This window comes from Papio anubis, chromosome 17, assembly GCF_008728515.1.
Source record: "Papio anubis isolate 15944 chromosome 17, Panubis1.0, whole genome shotgun sequence".
Classification (NCBI taxonomy): Eukaryota; Metazoa; Chordata; class Mammalia; order Primates; family Cercopithecidae; genus Papio; species Papio anubis.
The window spans coordinates 44,683,400-44,703,529 of NC_044992.1; the positions used below are offsets into that span (position 1 = coordinate 44,683,400).

Here is a 20,130-nt window from a genome sequence, read left to right on the forward strand (position 1 = left end):
AAGCAGGAAGTCCAGCTGGTTTCACCTGTCCTCTGTGCTTTCTTGAAGCTCTTTTAACTAAACTCTATTATGATGTTGCTGGGCTAGGTTCTTCCTACATGACAGTTCTCCAGAGCCCTGAACAGTGCCTGCATCAGCAAAACTGTTTTATAAAAGCAAACTGCTGCCTTTTGGGGTAGAGTGCAATAGAGTTTTCCCTCTTCCTCCTGATTAGAAGGATACTTTAAAATTAAAAAAAAAAAAAAAAAACAAAAAAAAACTTTGGTTATATTGTGGCTTAAAAACATGGTTTTTTCCTAATTGTGTGTTTCATTGGGATGATTGAGTGAAAGGTGCTGAAGGAGATTAATGACACTGAAAAAGGTGGGCACAAATGACAATGAAAAAGGGGACATTTTTGTGGCGCAGCCAATAAAAAGGGGGAAATTTAGGAAGCTATGAGAGGCCTACGGGGGGACCTAACCTACTCTAGGGAATCAGGGAAGACCGGGAAGGGGAAATAATCTTAACACTGAGCAGGAATTTTTTTTTTTTTTAAGACAGAGTTTCACTCTTGTTATCCGAGGTTGGAGTGCAATGGTGCGATCTCGGTTCACTACAACTCCTGCCTCCTGGGTTCAAGCGATTCTCCTCCCTCAGCCTCCCGAGTAGCTGGGACTACAGGCGCCTGCCACGATGCCCAGCTAATTTTTGTGTTTTAGTAGAGATGGGGTTTCACCATGTTGGCCAGGTTGGTCTTGAACCCCTCACCCCAGGTGATCCACCCACCTCCGCCTCCCAAAGTGTTGGGATTATAGGCTTGAGCCACCGTACCGGCCTAAGTAGGAATTTTACAGAGATTTGAGGAGGTAGAGATTTGAGGACTAAGAAATCATTGGAAATTTGAGGCAGCAGAGATATGATAAAGTTCTGGTGAAGAATCTGAAATTCAAAAATTTTGAGGATGTGAATTACAGAACTGTCCAGAAGTGGTTGATTTTTGGGGGCCAAGCATCAAAGGGGCTCGTTTATGAAAATCTTATGTTCTAATTTTTTTTTTCTTTTTTTTTTTTGAGATAGAGTCTTGCTCCATCGCCCAGGCTGGAGTGCAGTGGCTGGATCTCGGCTCACTGCAACCTCCGCCTCCCAAGTTCAAGCAATTCTCGTGTCTCAGCCTCCTGAGTAGCTGGCACTACAGGCGCCTGCCACCAGGCCCGGCTAATTTTTGTATTTTTAGTAGAGACAGGGTTTCACCTTGTTGGTAAGGCTGGTCTTGAACTCCTGACCTCAGGTGATCCACCCGCCTCGGTCTCCCAAAGTGTTGGGATGACGGGCGTGAGCCACCGTCCCTGGCCCATGTGTTCTAATTTTCTAGGTTACAACGCTCCACGCTGCAGTCTCTCCACCGTTACAGTTTAAAAACTAGAAATCCCTACCACCCTCGCCTACTGTGCGTGCGCGGCGCACTGCGCTTCGGGCCTTGTAGTCTTGGACAGACCCCCCGAGGCCCATGGTGCCGTGCGGCGGGTCGTCGCGCCTGCGCGATGCAGGCGGCGGGCAGCGCAGAGTGCGAGGCTCTTTTGTTCGGCTGAGGGGAGGGCCGTTGGCTGGGGCCTGCGGTACGCCGCTTCAGTGAGGGGCTCCACTGCGGCCACCCGGCTTGCTGCCTTCCTGGGCGCCACTCCCCCAGGCGACCCGACGCGACGCGCCAGTAGCGCAGTACCGATTCCTCTCGGGCTCTTGGGCGCTGCTCTGAGGTGAGGAGCCCGCTGGAGGCGGGAGAGCTGGGGGAGGGGGCGCGGCGGCGGCGGCGGGAGCCCTGTGTTAGGGGCCGCGCTTTCTAGGCGGAGGTTAGGAGCGGGGAGCGCGCCCGGGTCCAGCGTCCTGCTTCTCCGCTTCCCGCGCTGAGCTCTCCGCCTGGCGCTGAGGCGTCCGTGCCAGCTGCGTGAAGGATGGAGAGGGCGGGGTGCGAATCCTGAGCCTGAGACTAAAGCGCTTCGGGGTGGGCCGAGCACTTGGGGCTGCTCTTCGGAGCCCGAGTGGTGTGGGACAGTGTTGCTTGCCTGGGCGGCTGCGGGATAGGGCGGAAGGGGACAGGCTTGAGGCTTGGATAGGCATGAGGAGGGGCTGACGACCGCACGACCCGAGGTTTGTAACTGTTTTCGGAGGACCCTGGGTCCGGCCGGGACTGCCAGAGGAACCTGGCTTTGCAGGACTACGGGGGAGTAACTTCGAGTGAATTGGAAGAGGGCTCTGGGCCGCACAAGGTGTGCTGATTGGAGGAGGAGATGTGTGGAATAATTTGGGAAAGGGGGCACGGAGGGGGAGGGGCAGGCGTTTGCTGGGCCTGGCTCTGGAAGGGGAGGAGCTGTTAGGATAAGTAGGGCGGAGATCCCGAGAATATTTCTGTAAGGTGTGTAAGAATAAAGGGGAAAGGAGGCCTCCCTTGCTTCCTGATGGGTCCTTACAGTGGGGAGGCTGTAAGGATAATTGTGAAGAAAGGATTGAATACGCCTTTTTTACTTTTCCAGGTTTCCTACTACCTTCACTCCATGATTCCTTTGGGGAGTTAAAAATGTCCAAGTGCAGCTCTTGCTTTGATTCAAAATTAGTTCCATACGTTTTTGTCTGGGATCGTAACTGGTCTCACAAAGTTGATGAAATTGTAAAAATGCGTAGATGAGTTAATAGTTAAGGAACGGAGTGAGGTAGTGAGAGATTGTTAGATCGTGTGCGGTGCGAGAAATTGGGAGACACAGGAAAAGTAAGTATGTGAGATTGTGAGGTAATATTTGTTTCGTGGGCCCTTCTGTTTTTAGCCAACTTTTCCTTATTGGAAAATTTGAATACAGAGTGAGCAATATTTTACCTCTTTTTTTTTTTTTCTTTTTTTTTTTTGAGAAGAGTCTCCCGATGTCGCCAGGCTGGAGTGCAGTGGCACGATCTTGGCTCACTGCAACCTCCACCTCCCCGGGTTCATGCGATTCTCTTGCCTCAGCCTCCCCACCAGCTAGGATTACAAGCACGCGCCACCACGCCCGGCTAATTTTTGTATTTTTAGTAGAGATGGGCTTTCACCATATTGGTCACGCTGGTCTCAAACTCCTGATCTCGTGATCCTCCCGCCTCGGCCTCCCAAAGTGCTGGGATTATAGGCGTGAGCCACCGCGCCCGGCCGTATTTTACCTCTTTTTCAAAGTTTCAAGTGAGGGTTTTTCATAAATTGGTGTTACATTTAGACGTGTTGGTTTAACGCTATTGAGGTGGAATTTACAAAAAGTTCAGCTATAATCAGTTATACTAGAACCTGTAGCCCAGGGTGCAGTAGCCTCCTCAATTGTGTTAAGAATCACATTAGCAGTTTGGAAAGATTGTGAAAGGTCCAAGGTTTTGGAATAGATTCAGGAATACAATGAGGAAATTAATGCCGGTGTTCCTCCCTAGGTGCCTTGTGGACTTTTATATGAAAGTGGTGTGATTGAAAAGCACTTGTATTGAAACTGGTGGCACCTTAACGAAGCTTCAGGGGAGTGGAGGACCTGAAGTCATTTACGGTTTTCCCTGTGGTGATATTTTTCTTCAGTGGCTGCTGTATCCTAAATTGTTTTACATTAAAAATATAAATAGTAGGGCCAGGCGCAGTGGCTCAAGCCTGTCATCCCAGCAGTTTGGGAGTCCGAGGCGGGCGGATCACCTGAGGTCAGGAGTTCCAGACCAGCATGGCCAACATGGTGAAACCCCATCTCTACTGAAAATAGAAAAATTAGCCAGGTGTGGTGGCACACGCCTGTAGTCCCAGCTACTTGGGAGGCTGAGGCAGGAGAATCGCTTGAACCTGGGAGGCAGAGGTTGCCATGAGCCAAGATCGCACTATTGCACTCCAGCCTGGGCAACAAGAGCAAAACTATGTCTTAAAAAAAGAAAAAATGGCTATACCTCTTGTTCATCAATGCATGGCACATAGTAGGCCGTTCAGATTGTTGATGAATGAATGATGAATAGGGGGGCTTTGAGATCCATTCTGAGAACTCTGTGTGTTAGCCAAATTAATGTGCATAGTAGTTTGCTTGTCTTGTATCTGTGACATTTGGCAGAGTTAAACTGTTGTCTTTGGCCTGCTTGTCTTAGCCTGTTAGTTTCTTTTCTTTTTTTTTTAGACAGGGTCTCACTCTGTTGCCAGGCTGGAGTGCAGTGGTGGCATCATGGCTCACTGAAGCCTCGACCTCCTGGACACAAGCAATCTTCCCACCACAGCCTGTTGAGTAGCTCGGACTACAGTCTCATGCCACCATGCATGGCTTCTTTTTTGTAGGGACAGTCTCTGTTGCCCAGAATGGTTAGCTTCAGTTTTGTACTCACTCTGGTACTAAATATAGAAAAGGTATACAGGCTGTGCAACTAGCCATTTTAAGTACCTCAGGCCTCAGATTCTGGGTTTCATCAACAAGCAAAATAGCTTGAATATATCTGTTTTAAAAGAATCTTGAAAAATCTTCTGTGTCCTTTGAATTGATCTGAATAATTATCAGTAGCGATATCTGTTGAAAAATTGAATAGCCTTCCCAAGGTTATTTGGAAAAGTTACTCAAATATGGACGAAATTTAGATCCTGTCAGTATTTGCATAGAATAACTTGTATTCAATGTTTCCTGCCTTTAGCATTTATACTTTGATGACCAGAAGGGGGCGACCTAATTTGTCTGTGAAATTGTGCCTTTTAAAATAATAGTTGACACTTTGAGGACCTAACAGAACTATGGTATTAATTTTTTTTTTTTTGAGACGGAGTCTCGCTCTGTCGCCAAGGCTGGAGTGCAGTGGCGCAATCTCAGCTCACTGCAACCTCCACCTCCCAGGTTCAAGCGATCCTCCTGCTTCAGCCTCTGGAGTAACTGGGGCAACCGGGGCCCCCCACAACGCTTGGCTAATTTTTATATTTTTAGTAGAGATGGTGTCTTGCCATGTTGGCCAGACTGGTCTTGAACTCCTGACCTCGGGTGATCCACCCTCCTCGGCCACCCAAAGTTTTGGGATTACAGGTGTGAGCTACCGTGACCAGCCTATAGTATTAATTTTTAACTGACAAGAATGGTGTATCCTTATGTGGTACAATGTGGTGGGGTTTTTTTTTTGAGACGGAGTTTTGCTCTTGTTGCCCAGGCTGGAGTGCAGTGGTGCAATCTCAGCTTACTGCAACCTCCGCCTCCTAAGTTCAAGTGATTCTCCTGCCTCAGGCCTCCTAAGTAGCTGGAATTACAGGCACTTGCCACTACGCCTGGCTAATTTTTTGTATTTTTTAAGTAGAGATGGGGTTTCATCATATTGGCCAGGTGGTTGGTCTTGAACTCCTGACCTCAGGTGATCCACCTGCCTTGGCCTCCCAAAGTGTAGGGATTACAGGTATGAGCCACCGTGCCCAGCCTGTGGTGGGTTTTGTTTATTTTTTATTTTATTTTTCTCATATAAATAGAGGCAGGGACTCACTATGTTGCCCAGGCTAGTTTCAAACTCCTGGCCTCAAGTAATTTTCCCACCTCGCCCTCCCAAAGTACTGGAATTATAGACATGAGCCACGGCACCTGGCCCACTGTGATGGTTTTTTTTCTTTTCTTTTTTTTTTTTTTAGACAAGTCTTGCTCTGTCACCCAGGCTGGAGTGCAGTGGTGTGATCTCGGCTCACTGCAGCCTCCAACTCCCGGATTCGAGTGATTGTCCTGCCTCAGCCTCCCGAGTAGCTAGAATACAGGCGCACACCACCATGCCCAGCTAACTTTTTTTTGTATTTTTAGTTGAGATGAGGTCTCACCATATTGGCCAGGCTGATCTTGAAATCCTGACCTCAAGTGATCCACCAACCTCAGCCTCTCAAAGTGCTGGGATTGCAGGTGTGAGCCACCATGCCTGGCCACTGTGGTGTTTTGATACATGTTTCCAATGTAGTCATGATTCTGGTCTAGCTTTGTAACCACTTTTATTTTATCTTAAATTAACCTTTGAAAGATTGCTTGAGGTATCACTGTGTCCATACTAACATTTGCAGACTCTTGTGGTCTCTCAAACCAAAAATCTATGGTAAAATATCCATGTCAACATACTCAAAGGGGTTTTCCAAGTTTCAGAACACATCTCAGATAAAATTCAAAATGTATTCGCACACCAGTATTCTAGCCTTAGATCCTCTGGAATTCAAGGGCTGGTGTTCCTTTAAAAATGAAACTCCTGACCGGGCGTGATGGCTTGCTCCTATAATATCAGCACTATGGGGGGCCGAGGTGGGTGGATCACCTGAGGTCGGAGTTCGAGACCAGCCTTACCAACATGGATAAACTCCATCTCTACTAAAAATACACAATTAGCTGGGCATGGTGGCGCATGCCTGTAATCCCAGTGACTCAGGAGGCGGAAGCAGGAGAATTGCTTGAACCTGGGAGGCGGAGGTTGCAGGGAGCTAAGATTGTACCACTGTACTCCAGCCTGGGTGAAAGAGCAAGACTCCAAAAAAAAGAAACTGCTAACTGTGTGTGTGGCATAAGTTCTTGTTTTCTGCTCAAGTTTTCCATCTGGAAAGCATTTGCTTCACAAACAACCACAGCTTACAGACTAAAAGCAGTTTAGAAACAAGACTACCACCTGAATATACTACACATGCCTTCACCTGCCTTTTGATGATTGGTATGTAGTTGGTGATTCTTTCAACAAAAGGTACTTCTTCCTTGTTTTCACTTTAGGGTGTATGGATCAGATTTATCTTGCTGCTTATTCCCTTAATAACTTATAGCTTTGCACTTCTATTCCCTGATGCTTCTGAGACAGTCATCCTTTTTTTTTTTTTTTTTTTTTGGGTTGGAGTTTTTGTTCTTGTTGCCCAGGCTGGAGTGCAATGGTGCAATCTCGGCTCACCGCAACCTCAACCTTCTGGGTTCAAGCGATTTTCCTGCCTCAGTCTCCCAAGTAGCTGGGATTACAGGCATATGCACCACCATGCCTGGCTAATTTTGTATTTTTGGTAGAGACGGGGTTTCTCCATGTTGGTCAGGCTGGTCTCAAAACTCCTGACCTCAGGAGATCCGCCTGCCTCAGCCTCCCAAAGTGCTGGGATTACAGGCATGAGCTACCGCACCCAGCCTGAGACATCCATCTTTATTGCCCGTATAGGGTTCAACAGCTTGTTCAGGTTCCAGATCTACGTTTAATTGTGTGCAAGTAAAAATAGAAACAAAATGCTTTGGGAACCCCAAAGAAAAGAGAAATATTATTTAGCTAAATTGGGTAGACTTCATGGAGAAAGTAGCATTTAAGCTGGGTCTTGAAGAATGGGTAGGATTTTGACTGTTGGCCCTCTACAGGAGCACACTACTTTTTTTTTGAGACAGAGTCTTACTCTGTCACCGAGGCTGGAGTACAGTGTCAAGATCTCAGCTCACTGTAACCTCTGCCTGCCTGGTTCAAGTAATTCTTGTGTCCCACCCTCCCAAGTAGCTGGGGTTACACATATGCACCACCACATGTGGCTAATTTTTGTATTTTTAGTAGATACGGGGTTTCTTTTTTTTTTTTTTTTTTTTGAGACAGAGTCTCGCTCTGTCGCCCAGGCTAGAGTGCAGTGGCCGGATCTCAGCTCACTGCAAGCTCTGCCTCCTGGGTTCACGCCATTCTCCTGCCTCAGCCTCCCGAGTAGCTGGGACTACAGGCGCCTGCCACCTCGCCCGGCTCATTTTTTGTATTTTTAGTAGAGACGGGGTTTCACCGTGTTAACCAGGATGGTCTCGATCTCCTGACCTCGTGATCCGCCCGTCTCAGCCTCCCAAAGTGCTGGGATTACAGGCTTGAGCCACCGCTCCCGGCATGATACGGGGTTTCACCATGTTGGCCAGGCTGGTCTTGAACTCCAGGCCTCAAGTGATCCACCCGGCTCGACTTCCCAAAGTACTGGATTTATAGGCGTGAGCCACCAAGCCTAGCCAGGAGCACACCTTTTTTTTTTTTTTCCTTTGAGATGGAGTCTTGTTCTGTCTCGCAGACTGGAGTGCAGTGGCGCGATATCAGCTCACTGCATCCTAACCCTGTTTTGTGAGTTCGAGCAATTCTTGTGCCTCAGCCTCTTGAATAGCTGGGACTACAGGTGCGCCATGCTGGCTAGTTTTTTTTTTTTGTATTTTTAGTAGACACGGGGTTTCACCATGTTGCTGGGCTGGTCTCAAACTCCTGGCCTCAAGCGATCCGCCTACCTCAGCCTCCCAAAGTGCTGAAATTACAGATGTGGGCCACAGTGGCCGGCCCATACTTTTTTTTTTTTTTTTTTGAGGCAGAGTCTTGTCCTGTATCCCAGGCTGGAGTGCAATGGCGCAATCTTGGTTCACTGCAAACCTCCACCTCCCAGGTTCAAGGAATTCTCCTGCCTTAGCCTCACGAGTATCTGGGATTACAGGCACATGCCACCACACCTGGCTGATTTTTGTATTTTTACTAGAGTTGGGATTTCACCATCTTAGCCAGGCTGGTCTTGAACTCCTGACCTCAAGTGATCCACCTGCCTTGGCCTCCCAATGTGCTGGGATTACAAGCATGAGCCACTGCACCCCACCAAACCCAAACTTCTTCTTTTTTTTTTTTTTGAGATGGAGTTTCACTCTTGATGCCCAGGCTGGAGGGCAGTGGCACGATCTTGGCTCACCGCAACTTCCCCCTCCCAGGTTCAAGCAATTCTCCTACCTCAGTCTCTGGAGTAACAGATTACAGGCATGCGCCACCTCACCCAGCTAATTGTGTAGTTTTAGTAGAGATGGGGTTTCTCCATGTTGGTCAGACTAGTCTCGAACTCCCAACCTCAGGTAATTCGCCTCCCTCATCCTCCCAAAGTGCTGGGATTACAGGCGTGAGCCACCATGTTGGACCTAAGCTCACTCTTCTTAATAGATGAGCAAAGTTATGGAGGAAGCATAGAATGTGTTCAGGTTATGGCCGGGTTATAGTCTTTGACAGGAGTGTAGATTTTGTGAGGGAAGAAGGGACATAATTAGTCTGGAATAGGAACTGAAGAAAGTAAGTGTTACGCGGAGGACTTTGGCCTTTGTTTTAAATGGAAGGAAACCTTGTAGAAAAGATTTCCTATTCAGTCAGCTCCAGCCCAAACTGGTTTATATGTGTCACATTGCCTTTGTTTACAACAGTTCCTGAAGCCAAATTGCTGTACCAGTCCACCTTTTCAAATGCTAGTAAAGCCCGGTTTCAATCCCAACTTTTCAAAATGTTTCCTAATACCCTAGCCAGTTCTTCCTCCAACCTCCTGTAGTGCATTTATGGCTACTTTTTATTGCTTATACTACTTTTGGTAATTATGTATGCTTGCCATTTTGGACTCTCACTTGAACTTGCATTGTTTACCTTTTTGTATTTTTTTTTTCTTCCAGACCTGTCTTCTCTGTGTCTTTTTTTTTCTTTTAATTTTATTTTTGAGGCGGAGTCTCGCTCTCTTGCCCAGGCTGGAATGCAGTGTCGTGGTCTGGCCTCACTGCAACCTCTGCCTCCCAGGTTCAAGCAGTTCTCCCTGCCTCAGCCTCCGAAGTAGTTGGGTAACTGGGATTACAGGTGCCTGCCATCACGCCCAGCTAATTTTTTTTATTTTTATATTTTTTGAGACAGAGTTTTGCTCTTGCTGCCCAGGCTAGAGTGCAATGGTATAATCTCGGCTCACCGCAAGCTCTGCCTCCTGGGTTCAAGCGATTCTCCTGCCTCAGCCTCCCGAGTAGCTGAGATTACAGGCATGCGCCACCACATCTGGCTCATTTTGTACTTTTAGTAGAGATGGGGTTACTCCGTGTTGGTCAGGCTGGTCTTGAACTCCTGACCTCAGGTGATCTGCCCGCCTCCCAAAGTGCTGGGATTACAGGCGTGAGCCACCACACCTAGCCTAATTAATTAATCTTTTAGAGATGGAGTCTCACAGCTGGGCGCCAGCACTTTGGGAGGCCGAGGTGGGCAGATCACGAGGTCAGGAGTTCAAGACCAGCCTGGCCAAGATGGTGAAACCTCATCTCTACTAAAAATAGAAAAATTAGTCAGGCGCTTGTAATCCCAGTTACTCAGGAGGCTGAGGCAGGAGAATCGCTTGAATCCAGGAGGCGGAGGTTGTGAGCCAAGGTCACCGCACTCTAGCCTGGGTGACAGAGTAAGACCCCCTCTCAAAAAGAAAAGAGCGATGGAGTCTCGCTATGTTGCCCAGGCTGGTCTGAAACTTGTGGGCTCAACCACCCCACAACTCTCGTTTTGGCCTCCTAAAGTGCTGGGATTACAGGTGTGAGCCACAGTGCCTAGCTAATTTGATTTTATCTCTTAATAGTATTAAAAACTAGAAGATCTGGTCGGGCATGGTGGCTCACGCCTGTAATCCCAGCACTTTGGGAGACTGAGGCGGGCAGATCAACTGAGGTCAGGAGTTCGAGACCAGCCTGGCCAACATGGTGAAACCCCGTTTCTACTAAACATTCAAAAAATTAGCTGGGCATGGTGGCGCACACTTGTAATCCCAGCTACTTAGTGGGACTGAGACAGGAGAAGCACTTGAACTCCGGAGGCAGAAGTTGCGATGAGCCGAGATCGCGCCCCTGCACTCGAGCCTGGGCAACAGAGTAAGACTCTGTCTCAAAAAAAAAAAAAAAAGCTGGGCATGGTGGCGGGCACCTGTAATCCCAGCTACTTGGGAGGCTGAGGCAGGAGAATTGGTTGAACCCCAGAGGCAGAGTTCTGAAGTAAGCTGAGATCACACCACTTCACTCCTGCCTGGGCGACAAGAGTAAAACTCTATCTTCAACAAACAAAAAAATGCTAGAAGTTCTGCAGTTATGAACTTTGATAGCCATTAATTGACTAGATCTTCAACCTAAACTAGGGGTAAAAAGGGAGAAAAGAAAATGGAATAGTAAAAAGAACTAGATGGAAAAAGGAATGAAGTAAGAAGTGATATGCAAAATAATTGTCATCTTCTCCCTGCCTGATTCCCTCAGTCTAGTCAAGGTCTTTCCACCTGGCCACATTTCTTTTCCTCAGACAAAGCAAGCTCATTCTCAACTTAGGACTTTCAAACCAACTATTCCCTAAACTTGGAGTGCTTTTCTTATTTTGGCTGAGTTGTCTCCTTGTAGTTGGGTTTCTGTTTAAATGTTACTCCAAAGAGATTTGCTTTGTAACATCAGTAATATTTTATTGTTTATTGTCTGTGCCATGCTTTGCAAATACATGTGTGCACACACTCAATAGTGCTCACTCACTTGTCCGCACTAGAATAATAAGGTCTAAGAGATCAAGGATTTTGTCTGTCTTGTCCACGCCATTTTTCCAGCACCTCACACATGATAGGTGCCCAGTAGATAATTTTTATGTGAATGAATACTATAGGAGCATGTTCATACAGCGTTAACCCAGTCTGGGGCTTCAGGGAAGGACTTCTAAGGAAGTGACATTTAAGCTAAGGAAATTGGTTAAGTGAAAAGTTGGGCAAAGCACAAGGTAATTATGATTGATAGGTGTAAGTGCAGGGACCTTCAGCTCAAATGCCCATAGATAATGATGTGAAGAGATAGGTTTTCATTTTGAAATCACTGGCTACTGTTGAAAATGCATTGGATCAGGAGTTATCCATGCAAGAGATGATGGTGGCTTGGAATAGAGCAGTAGCAGTGGGGCTAGAAAAAAGTATGAATTGGAAGATATTTAAGATATAAAATTGGCCGGGCGCGGTGGCTCAAGCCTGTAATCCCAGCACTTTGGGAGGCCGAGCGGATCACAAGGTCAGGAGATCGAGACCATCCTGACTAACGCGGTGAAACCCCATCTCTACTAAAAAAACACAAAAAACTAGCCAGGCGAGGTGGCGGGCGCCTGTAGTCCCAGCTACTCAGGAGGCTGAGGCAGGAGAATGGCGTAAACCCGGAGGCAGAGCTTGCAGTGAGCTGAGATCCGGCCACTGCACTCCAGCCTGGGCAACAGAGCGAGACTCCGTCTCAAAAAAAAAAAAAAAAAATTTGTCACAAATAAATTTTGTTAAAATTTTCTGTTTGTATCCAGAACGTACTTCCTTCCTTTACTCCTTGGAAGGTAAATTCCTTTTGCCATTTATTTGTTTAGAGACAGAGTTTCACTCTTGTTGCCCAGGCTAGAGTGCAGTGGCACAATCTCGTCCCACTACAACCTCCGCCTCCCGGGTTCAAGTGATTCTCCTGCCTCAGCCTCCTGAATAGTTGGGATTACAGATATGTGCCACTATGCCTGGCTAATTTTGTATTTTTAGTAGAGATGGGGTTTCACCATGTTGGTCAAGCTGGTTTCAAACTCCTGACCTCAGGTGATCCTCCCACCTCGGCCTCCCAAAGTGTTGGGATTACAGGCGCGAGCCACCGTGCCTGGCCTCCTTTTGCCATTTATTACACAAACTTTGTGACTTTATTCTCCTCCCTGGGCCAGATAAACGAAAAAGCACAAGAAATTCCTGCACTTCAGGTATATGTATTGTGATTTCTGTTTCTGGCAGCTCTTCTGTCTCAGTCCTCCAGAAATAAGATCTTGGTTTCTCTGTTTTGTAGTTCTTGGTTCGTTCATGGTAGCCATATCTGGGTTCTTCTTGAGTGTTTTCTGGAACTGCTCTGCTCTTTGGAGAAACCGAGTCATGAATTTCAGCCAGATCTATAGGATAAAAATGTTGTTTTCTCATTGAGAAGTGTACTGGGTTTCAGAGAGCTATCTCTGAATATATGCTGCTTAAGCAGTATATAATGAAGACTGTAGAGTGTATGTGCCAATATATAAATAATTACTGCCAGGGGTCATAAAAGCTAACCTCTCAGGGCCAGGCGTGGTGGCTCACGCCTGTAATCCCAGCACTTTGGGAGGCTGAGGCGGGCGGATCACGAGGTCAGGAGATCGAGACCAGGATGGCTAACATGGTGAAACCCTGTCTCTACTAAAAATACAAAAAAATTAGCCGGGCGTGGTGGCTGGCGCCTGTAGTCCCAGCTACCCGGGAGGCGGAGCTTGCAGTGAGCCGAGATCATGCCACTGGACTCCATCCTGGGCAACAGAGCGAGACTCCGTCTCAAAAAAGAAAAAAGCTAACCTCTCAGTTATCCCATGAGGGTCATTAAGTCTGTTTTACAGATGAAGAAACTGAGTTATACAGTAACTATATGTGACTACCTATAGACATAAAGTTGAGAGGTCAGAGAAGTGAAAGGTATTAGGGGCCAAGGCTTGGAATCATGACAGTTGTGTTTTGCTTATTATCTTGGTGTTTGGTTAAACAGGTCTTTCACTGGGAAGCAGACCACACAGCAACCGTAATCATGCTTCTGGTGCTCCTGTTACCTTTCTTCTGGTGAAAGGGATGCTGAGGATCTTTTAAGCAGTGCTCTTCCAGTTTCATTGCTGTACAACAAAGATCTAGACTGGATGGTGTTGAATGTGATATAGAGGAGGTTTTGTTTTCAAGCACATCAGTTGTTACTTCCCTTACTGCTTCATCGTTATTCTAAATGTAATGGAGAAAATAAAATGTTCACCCGTATTCTAGCGAACTATGAGAACTGATTTTTTTTTGGTTTTTTTTGAGACAGAGATTTACTTTTACTGCCCAGGCTGGAGTGCAATGGCACGATCCCAGCTCACTGCAACCTCTGCTTCCCGGGTTCAAGTGATTACCTCAGCCTCGCCTAGTAGCTGGGATTACAGGCATGTGCCACCATGCCCAGCTAATTTTGTATTTTTAGTAGAGACGAGAGTTCTCCATGTTGGTCAGGCTGGTCTTGAACTCCTGACCTCAGGTGATCCACCTGCCTCGGCCTCCCAAAGTGCTGGGATTACAGGCCTGAGCCACTGCGCCTGGCCCCGAGAATTGATTTATGTCTCCAGTAATGTGTGTAATTTCACTTGAGGAATATGGTTTTTGCCAATCCTTTTATAGCAGTAGCTTTTATCCAAGAATGTTCATCAAAATCATCTGTGGAGCTTCGAAAGCTGCAGATGCCTGGCCAGGCACTGTGGCTCACGCCTGTAATCCCAGCACTTTGGGAGGCCGAGATGGGCAGATCATGAGGTCAGGAGATCGAGACCATCCTGGCTAACACGGTGAAACCCCGTCTCTACTAAACATACAAAAAAATTAGCCAGGCGTGGTGGCGGGCGCCTGTAGTCCCAGCTACTAGGGAGGCTGAGGCAGGAGAATGGCATGAATCTGGGAGGCGGAGCTTTCAGTGAGCCGAGATCACGCCACCGCACTCCAGCCTGGGCGACTGAGAGAGACTCCAGCTCAAAGAAAAAAAAGAAAGAAAGAAAGATGCAGATGCCAGCTCTTAAAATTAAGCTGTGAATTACTCTTGATTCAGATTTACACTGTTCCTGGATTCCTTGGGACACTGTAAGCAAGTTTTGGGTTTTTTTGGTTTTGTTTTTTATTGAGGCAGAGTCTTGCTGTGTTGCCCAAGCTGGAGTGCCGTGGTGCGATTTTGGCTCACTGCCAGTGTCAAAACAGTATTCTTCATAATTAAAAAAAAAAAAAAGGAAACCATACAATGGAATGCTATGGCAGCTGTTAGGGATGGAGATCTTTATGGAATAATGTCAAAGATACATTGCATTGTATAAAAGGGTAAACTGGCGCTTGTTTAGGCAGCACATGTACTAAAATTGGAACGATACAGAGAAGATTAGCATGGCTCCTATGCAAGGATGACACACAAATTCATGAAGCAGTCCATATGTTTAAGTATTTTTAAAAAGAAAAAAATTCAAAAGTAAAACAATTTTCTTTATTTATTTTATTTATTTATTTATTTATTTATTTTGAGATGAAGTCTCGCCTTGTCGCCCAGGCTGGAGTGCAGTGGTGTGATCTTGGCTCACTGCAACTTCCACCTCCCAGATTCAAGCGATTTTCCTGCCTCAGCCTCCTGAGTAACTGGGATTACAGGCATGTGCCACCACGCCCAGCTAATTTTTGTATTTTTAGTAAAGATGGGGTTTCACCATGTTGGTAAGGCTGGTCTCGAACTTCTGACCTCATGATCTGCCCACCTCAGCCTCCCAAAGTGCTGGAATTATAGGCGTTAGCCAGTGCACCTGGCAACAAGAAAAAAATTTTTTTTTTGAGACGGAGTCTCGCTGTGTCGCCCAGGCTGGAGTTCAGTGGTGCTATCTTGGCTCACTGCAAGCTCCGCCTCCCGGGTTCACGCCATTCTCCTGCGTCAGCCTCCCGAGTAGCTGGGACTACAGGTGCCCACCACCACGCCCGGAGATTTTTTTGTACTTTTAGTGGAGACGGGGTTTCACGGTGTTAGCCAGGATGGTCTTGATCTCCTGACTTCGTGTTCCACCCCCTTCAGCCTCCCAAAGTGCTGGGATTACAGGCATGAGCCACCACGCCCGGACTGAACTTTTTTTTTTTTTTTTGAGATGGAGTCTCCCACTGTTGCCCAGGCTGGAGTGCAGTGGCGCGATCTTGGCACACTGTAACCTCCACCTCCCACGTTGTAGCGATTCTCCTGCCTCCACCTCCCAAAAGTAGCTAGGATTACAGGCGCCTGCCACCACGCCCAGGTAATTTTTTGTGATTTTAGTAGAGATGGGGTTTCACTATGTTGGCCAGGCTGGTCTCAAACTCCTGACCTTGTGATCCGCCCACCTTGGCCTTCCAAAGCACTGGGATTACAGGCATGAGCCACTGTACCTGGCCACATTATACATTTTTGTAATCGAATGTTAATATACGATTTTAATTAGAAAAAATGAAAATACTGCTTTAAAAACACCACTTCCTGATGTATTTTCTGTGGAGTAAGGTCTAGGCATCTGTATTTCTTCCTTTTTTTTTTTTTTTGTTTGTTTTTGTTTTTGAGATTGAGTCTTGCTCTGTTGCCAGGCTGGAGTACAGTAGTACAATCACAGCTCACTGCAACCTCCGATTCCCTGGTTCAAGTGATTCTCCTGCCTCAGCCTCCCGAGTAGCTAGGACTACGTGAGTGTACCACTATGCCCGGACAATTTTTGTGTTTTTACTAGAGACGGGGTTTCGCCATGTTGGCCAGGATGGTCTTGACCTGATTTGACCTCCCAAAGTGTTGGAGTTACAGGCGTGAGCCACTGTGCCCAGCGTTTTTGTTTTGTTTTGAGATGGAGTCTCACTCTGTTGCCCAGGCTGGAGTACAATGGCACGATCTTGGCTTACTGCAACCTCTGCCTCCCAGGTTCAAGCTATTCTCCTGCCTCAGCCTCCTGAGTAGCTGGGATTACAGGCGCACACCACCATGCCCAGCTAATTTTTGTATTTTTAGTAGAGATGGACGTTTCACCATGTTGGCCAGGCTGATCTCAAACTCCTGACCTCGTCGTGATCCACCCACCTCGCCTCCCAAAGTGCTGGGATTACAGATGTGAGCCATCGCATCCGGGCAGGCATCTGTATTTCTTTTTCTTTTTCTTTTTTTTTTTGAGATGGAATCTCACTCTGTTGCCCAGGCTAGAGTGCAGTGGTGCGATCTGGGCTCGCTGCAACCTCTTCTTCCCAGATTCACCTGATTCTCCTGCCTCAGCCTCCTGAGTAGCTGGGACTACAGGCACCTGCCACCACGCTCAGCTAATTTTTTGGTTTTTTAGTAGAGACAGGGTTTCACCATGTTAGCCAGGATGGTCTCTATCTCCTGACTTCGTGATCCGCCTACCTTGGCCTCCCAAAGTGCTGGGATTACAGGCGTGAGCCACCGCGCCGAGCCATTTTTATTTATTTATTTATTTATTTATTTATTTATATTTGAGACAGAGACTCACTCTATAGCCCAGGCTGGAGTGCAGTGATGTGATCTCGGCTCACTGCAGCCTCTGCCTTCTGGATTCAAGTGATTCTCCTGCCTCAGGCTCCCAAGTAGCTGCAATTACAAATGTCCACCACCACGCCCAGCTAATTTTTGTATTTTTTAGTAGAGACAGGGTTTCACCGTGTTGGCCAGGCTGGTCTCAAACTCCTGATCTCAGGTGTTCCGCCTGCCTTGGCTTCCCAAAGTACTGGGATTACAGGCGTGAGCCATCGTGCCTGACCCTGACCAACATTTTAAATGCTTCACCTTAGCATTTAACTAGAAACCCTACTGGTTTAGTTTCCTAGGTCTGTAGGTGTTACCATGGCCTCACATTTATAATTTGGTTTTTCAAACTGGCAAGAAATCAGAATCATGGAAGTTCCTAGCGTAGCACTTCATAGTTCATGTTTATAGTGGCAGCCAAGAGCTGTGGCCACACTGGCTTCTCGAAGCCTTCTTGTACCCTTCCACAGTACAAACTATTTCAAAGCAAAATGAAATACCTAAGCTTGTGTTTGTTACGTTACTGCCTTCTGCAGTCAAGTAGCATTGTTCCTTCTTTACATTTTCTAGCTCCTCAGTGCAGGGGTGGAGGGTGGGTGAGGAAAATCACAACAGTACTCTTTCTCTTAAAATTGAGCTATGAATTAATTACTCTTGATTCAGATTTACACTGTTCCTGGATTCTTGGGATGCTATAAACAAGTTTTGGGTGTTTTGTTTTGAGACAGAGTCTCGCTCTGTTGCCCAGGCTGGAGTGCAGTGGTGCGATCTCGGCTCAGTGCAAGCTCCACCTCCTGGGTTCACGCCATGTCCTGCCTCAGCCTCCCGAGTAGGTGGGACTACAGGCGCCCGCCACCACGCCCAGCTAATTTTTTGTATTTTTAGTAGAGATGGGGTTTCACCGTGTTAGCCAGGATGGTCTCGATCTCCTGACCTTGTGATCCGTCTGCCTCAGCCTCCCAAAGTCCTGGGATTACAGGCATGAGCCACCGTGCCCGACCAGTTTTGTTTTTTATTGAGACAGAGTCTTGCTGTGTCACCCAGGCTGGAGTGCAGTGGTGTGATTTAGGCTCACTGCCAATGTCTGCCACCTGGGTTCAAGCAATTCTCATGCCTTAGCCTCTTGAGTAACTGGGACTACAGGTGCACGCCACTACCATGACCAGCTTATTTTTTTGCATTTTTAGTAGAGACGAGGTTTCGCCATGTTGACCAGGCTTTTCTCAAACTCCTGACCTTAGGTGATTCTGCCTGCCTCGGCCTCCGAAATTGCTGGGACTACAGGCGTGAGCCATCATGCCTGGCCTGGTTTCTTAAAATTGACATTTTCTCAGTAGTTCTCTCTGTAGTCTGCTTGCTAGATGTTTAACTTCAAAAATTGTACACTATGTAGCACTTGTCAATTTAAAAGACTCAGAAGACTGCTGGGGCATTAAAAACCCAGCTTTGTTTCAGTCTGCAGGTTTAATAAATAATGAATACCTTCATATTCCAGAAACCAATTAAAAATCTTTTTTTTTTTTTTAACAGAGACATACCTTTCAAGGTCTTTTCTGAGAAAAATCATTACCAGTCACTTTCTCATTTACCAATGACAAATTGTAGGGAGGAGTCATCTCAAGAGACCTCTGTGTCCTTTCCTTATACAGTCTGGAGGGAAGTTACCCTGTAGGTTTGTGGCTAGCTGCTAGTTTTTTTGTTTGTTTGTTTGTTTGTTTTTGAGACGGAGTCTCGCTCTGTTGCCCAGGCTGGAGTGCAGTGGCGCGATCTCAGCTCACTGCAAGCTCCGCCTCCCGGTTTCATGCCATTCTTCTGCCTCAGCCTCCCCAGTAGCTAAGACTACAGGCGCCCACCACCACGCCCGGAGATTTTTTTGTACTTTTAGTGGAGACGGGGTTTCACCATGTTAGCCAGGATGGTCTCGATCTCCTGACCTCGTGATCCGCCCGTCTCGGCCTCCCAAAATGCTGGGATTACAGGCGTGAGCCACTGCGCCCGGCCTAGCTGCTAGTTTTATGTGTTCAACAGGGCATTTAACTTAGCCTTGCTAGATGGCCTTACTGAAGTGCCATGCTCTGTTTAATTGTGTGACCTTAGGTGATTTATTTCATCTAAATTTGGTCTATTTGTGAGATAGAGATAACATCTGAATGGCTTATCTCACAGGATGGTTTTGAAGATTAAATGAGATAATGTGGTAGCACTTTGTAAACTGTAAAGTATAATGCAAATGTATTATTTTTCTAGGAATCTTATAGCAGACTCGGCAAATGTTTAGGTAAAAATTATGGCAAATTTAGATTTTTTTGTTTATAATACTGTGATATAAACCATACGAGTTGGCTAAGTAGGACAACTGAGGATCTCAAACTGAGGTTTGAGTACATACTGTAAAGCCACACTCCCACGTTTGTAGTCCAGTCTCCTCAGTTACTAGCTTCAACTAGTAACTCTTGGGAGTACTGTAAATAATAAATGAGTAGGCAGGGCGCTGTGGTTCACCTGTAATCCAAACACTTGCGGAGGCCAAAGCGGGATAATTGTGTGAGGCCAGGAGTTTAAGAGAAGCCTGGGGCCCAGCACAGTGGCTCACACCTGAAAACCCAGCACTTTGGGAGGCTGAGGTGGGCGGATCATGAGGTCAGGAGTTCGAGACCAGCCTGACCAACATGGTGACCCATCTCTACTAAAAATACAAAAATTAGCTGGATGTGGTGGCACGCACCTATAATCCCAGCTACTCGGGAGGCTGAGGCAGGAGAATCCCTTGAACTTGGGAGGCGGAGGTTGCAGTGAGCTGAGATCGCACCACTGCACTCCAGCCTGGGCGACAGAACAAGACTCCATCTCAAAAAAAAAAAAAAAAGAAGCCTGAACAACATAGGAATATCTTGTCTCCACCAAAAAAATGGAAAAAATTAGCCAGATTTGGTGGCACAAGCCTATAGTCCCAGCTACTTGGGAGGATGGCTTGAGCCCAGGAGATCGAGGCTGCAGTGAGTTGTGATCAGGCCACTGTACTCAGCAACAGAGCAACACCCTGTATCTAAACAAAATTTTTTAAATAAATGAGTAAAGTGTTTGTAATAGTACCTGGCACATAATAAGCACTCACTATTATTAGATACTTCAGTGAAACTTTGAAGATAAACATGGCTGATTGAACCACATGGGTCTGCTCCCTTTGAAAATCTCACACAAGTAATGGTCAAAGGATTTTTATTTTATTTTTTTGAGACGGAGTTTCACTCTTGTTACCCAGGCTGGAGTGCAATGGCACAATCTCCACTCACTGTAACCTCTGCCTCCC

The 20,130-nt window shown here is 46.8% G+C and overlaps 1 protein-coding gene and 1 non-coding gene across 3 annotated transcripts in view; both read left to right on the forward strand.

The window, feature by feature from the left end:
- The first annotated feature begins 1,487 nt into the window (after positions 1-1,487).
- CBX1 (chromobox 1) overlaps positions 1,488-20,130 on the forward strand; it is a 33,940-nt gene continuing 15,297 nt past the window's right edge. The window contains exon 1 of one of the 2 annotated variants that reach the window (XM_003912668.2): positions 1,488-1,736. The gene's annotated coding sequence lies outside the window, so the exon portion shown is untranslated. Of the gene's footprint in view, positions 1,737-1,807; positions 2,247-20,130 lie in introns of those variants that run through there. The other variant, XM_003912669.2, reaches the window with a different exon arrangement.
- LOC116271198 lies at positions 14,623-14,729 on the forward strand. The gene has a single exon (XR_004179621.1). It is a non-coding gene; the product is annotated as a U6 spliceosomal RNA (small nuclear RNA).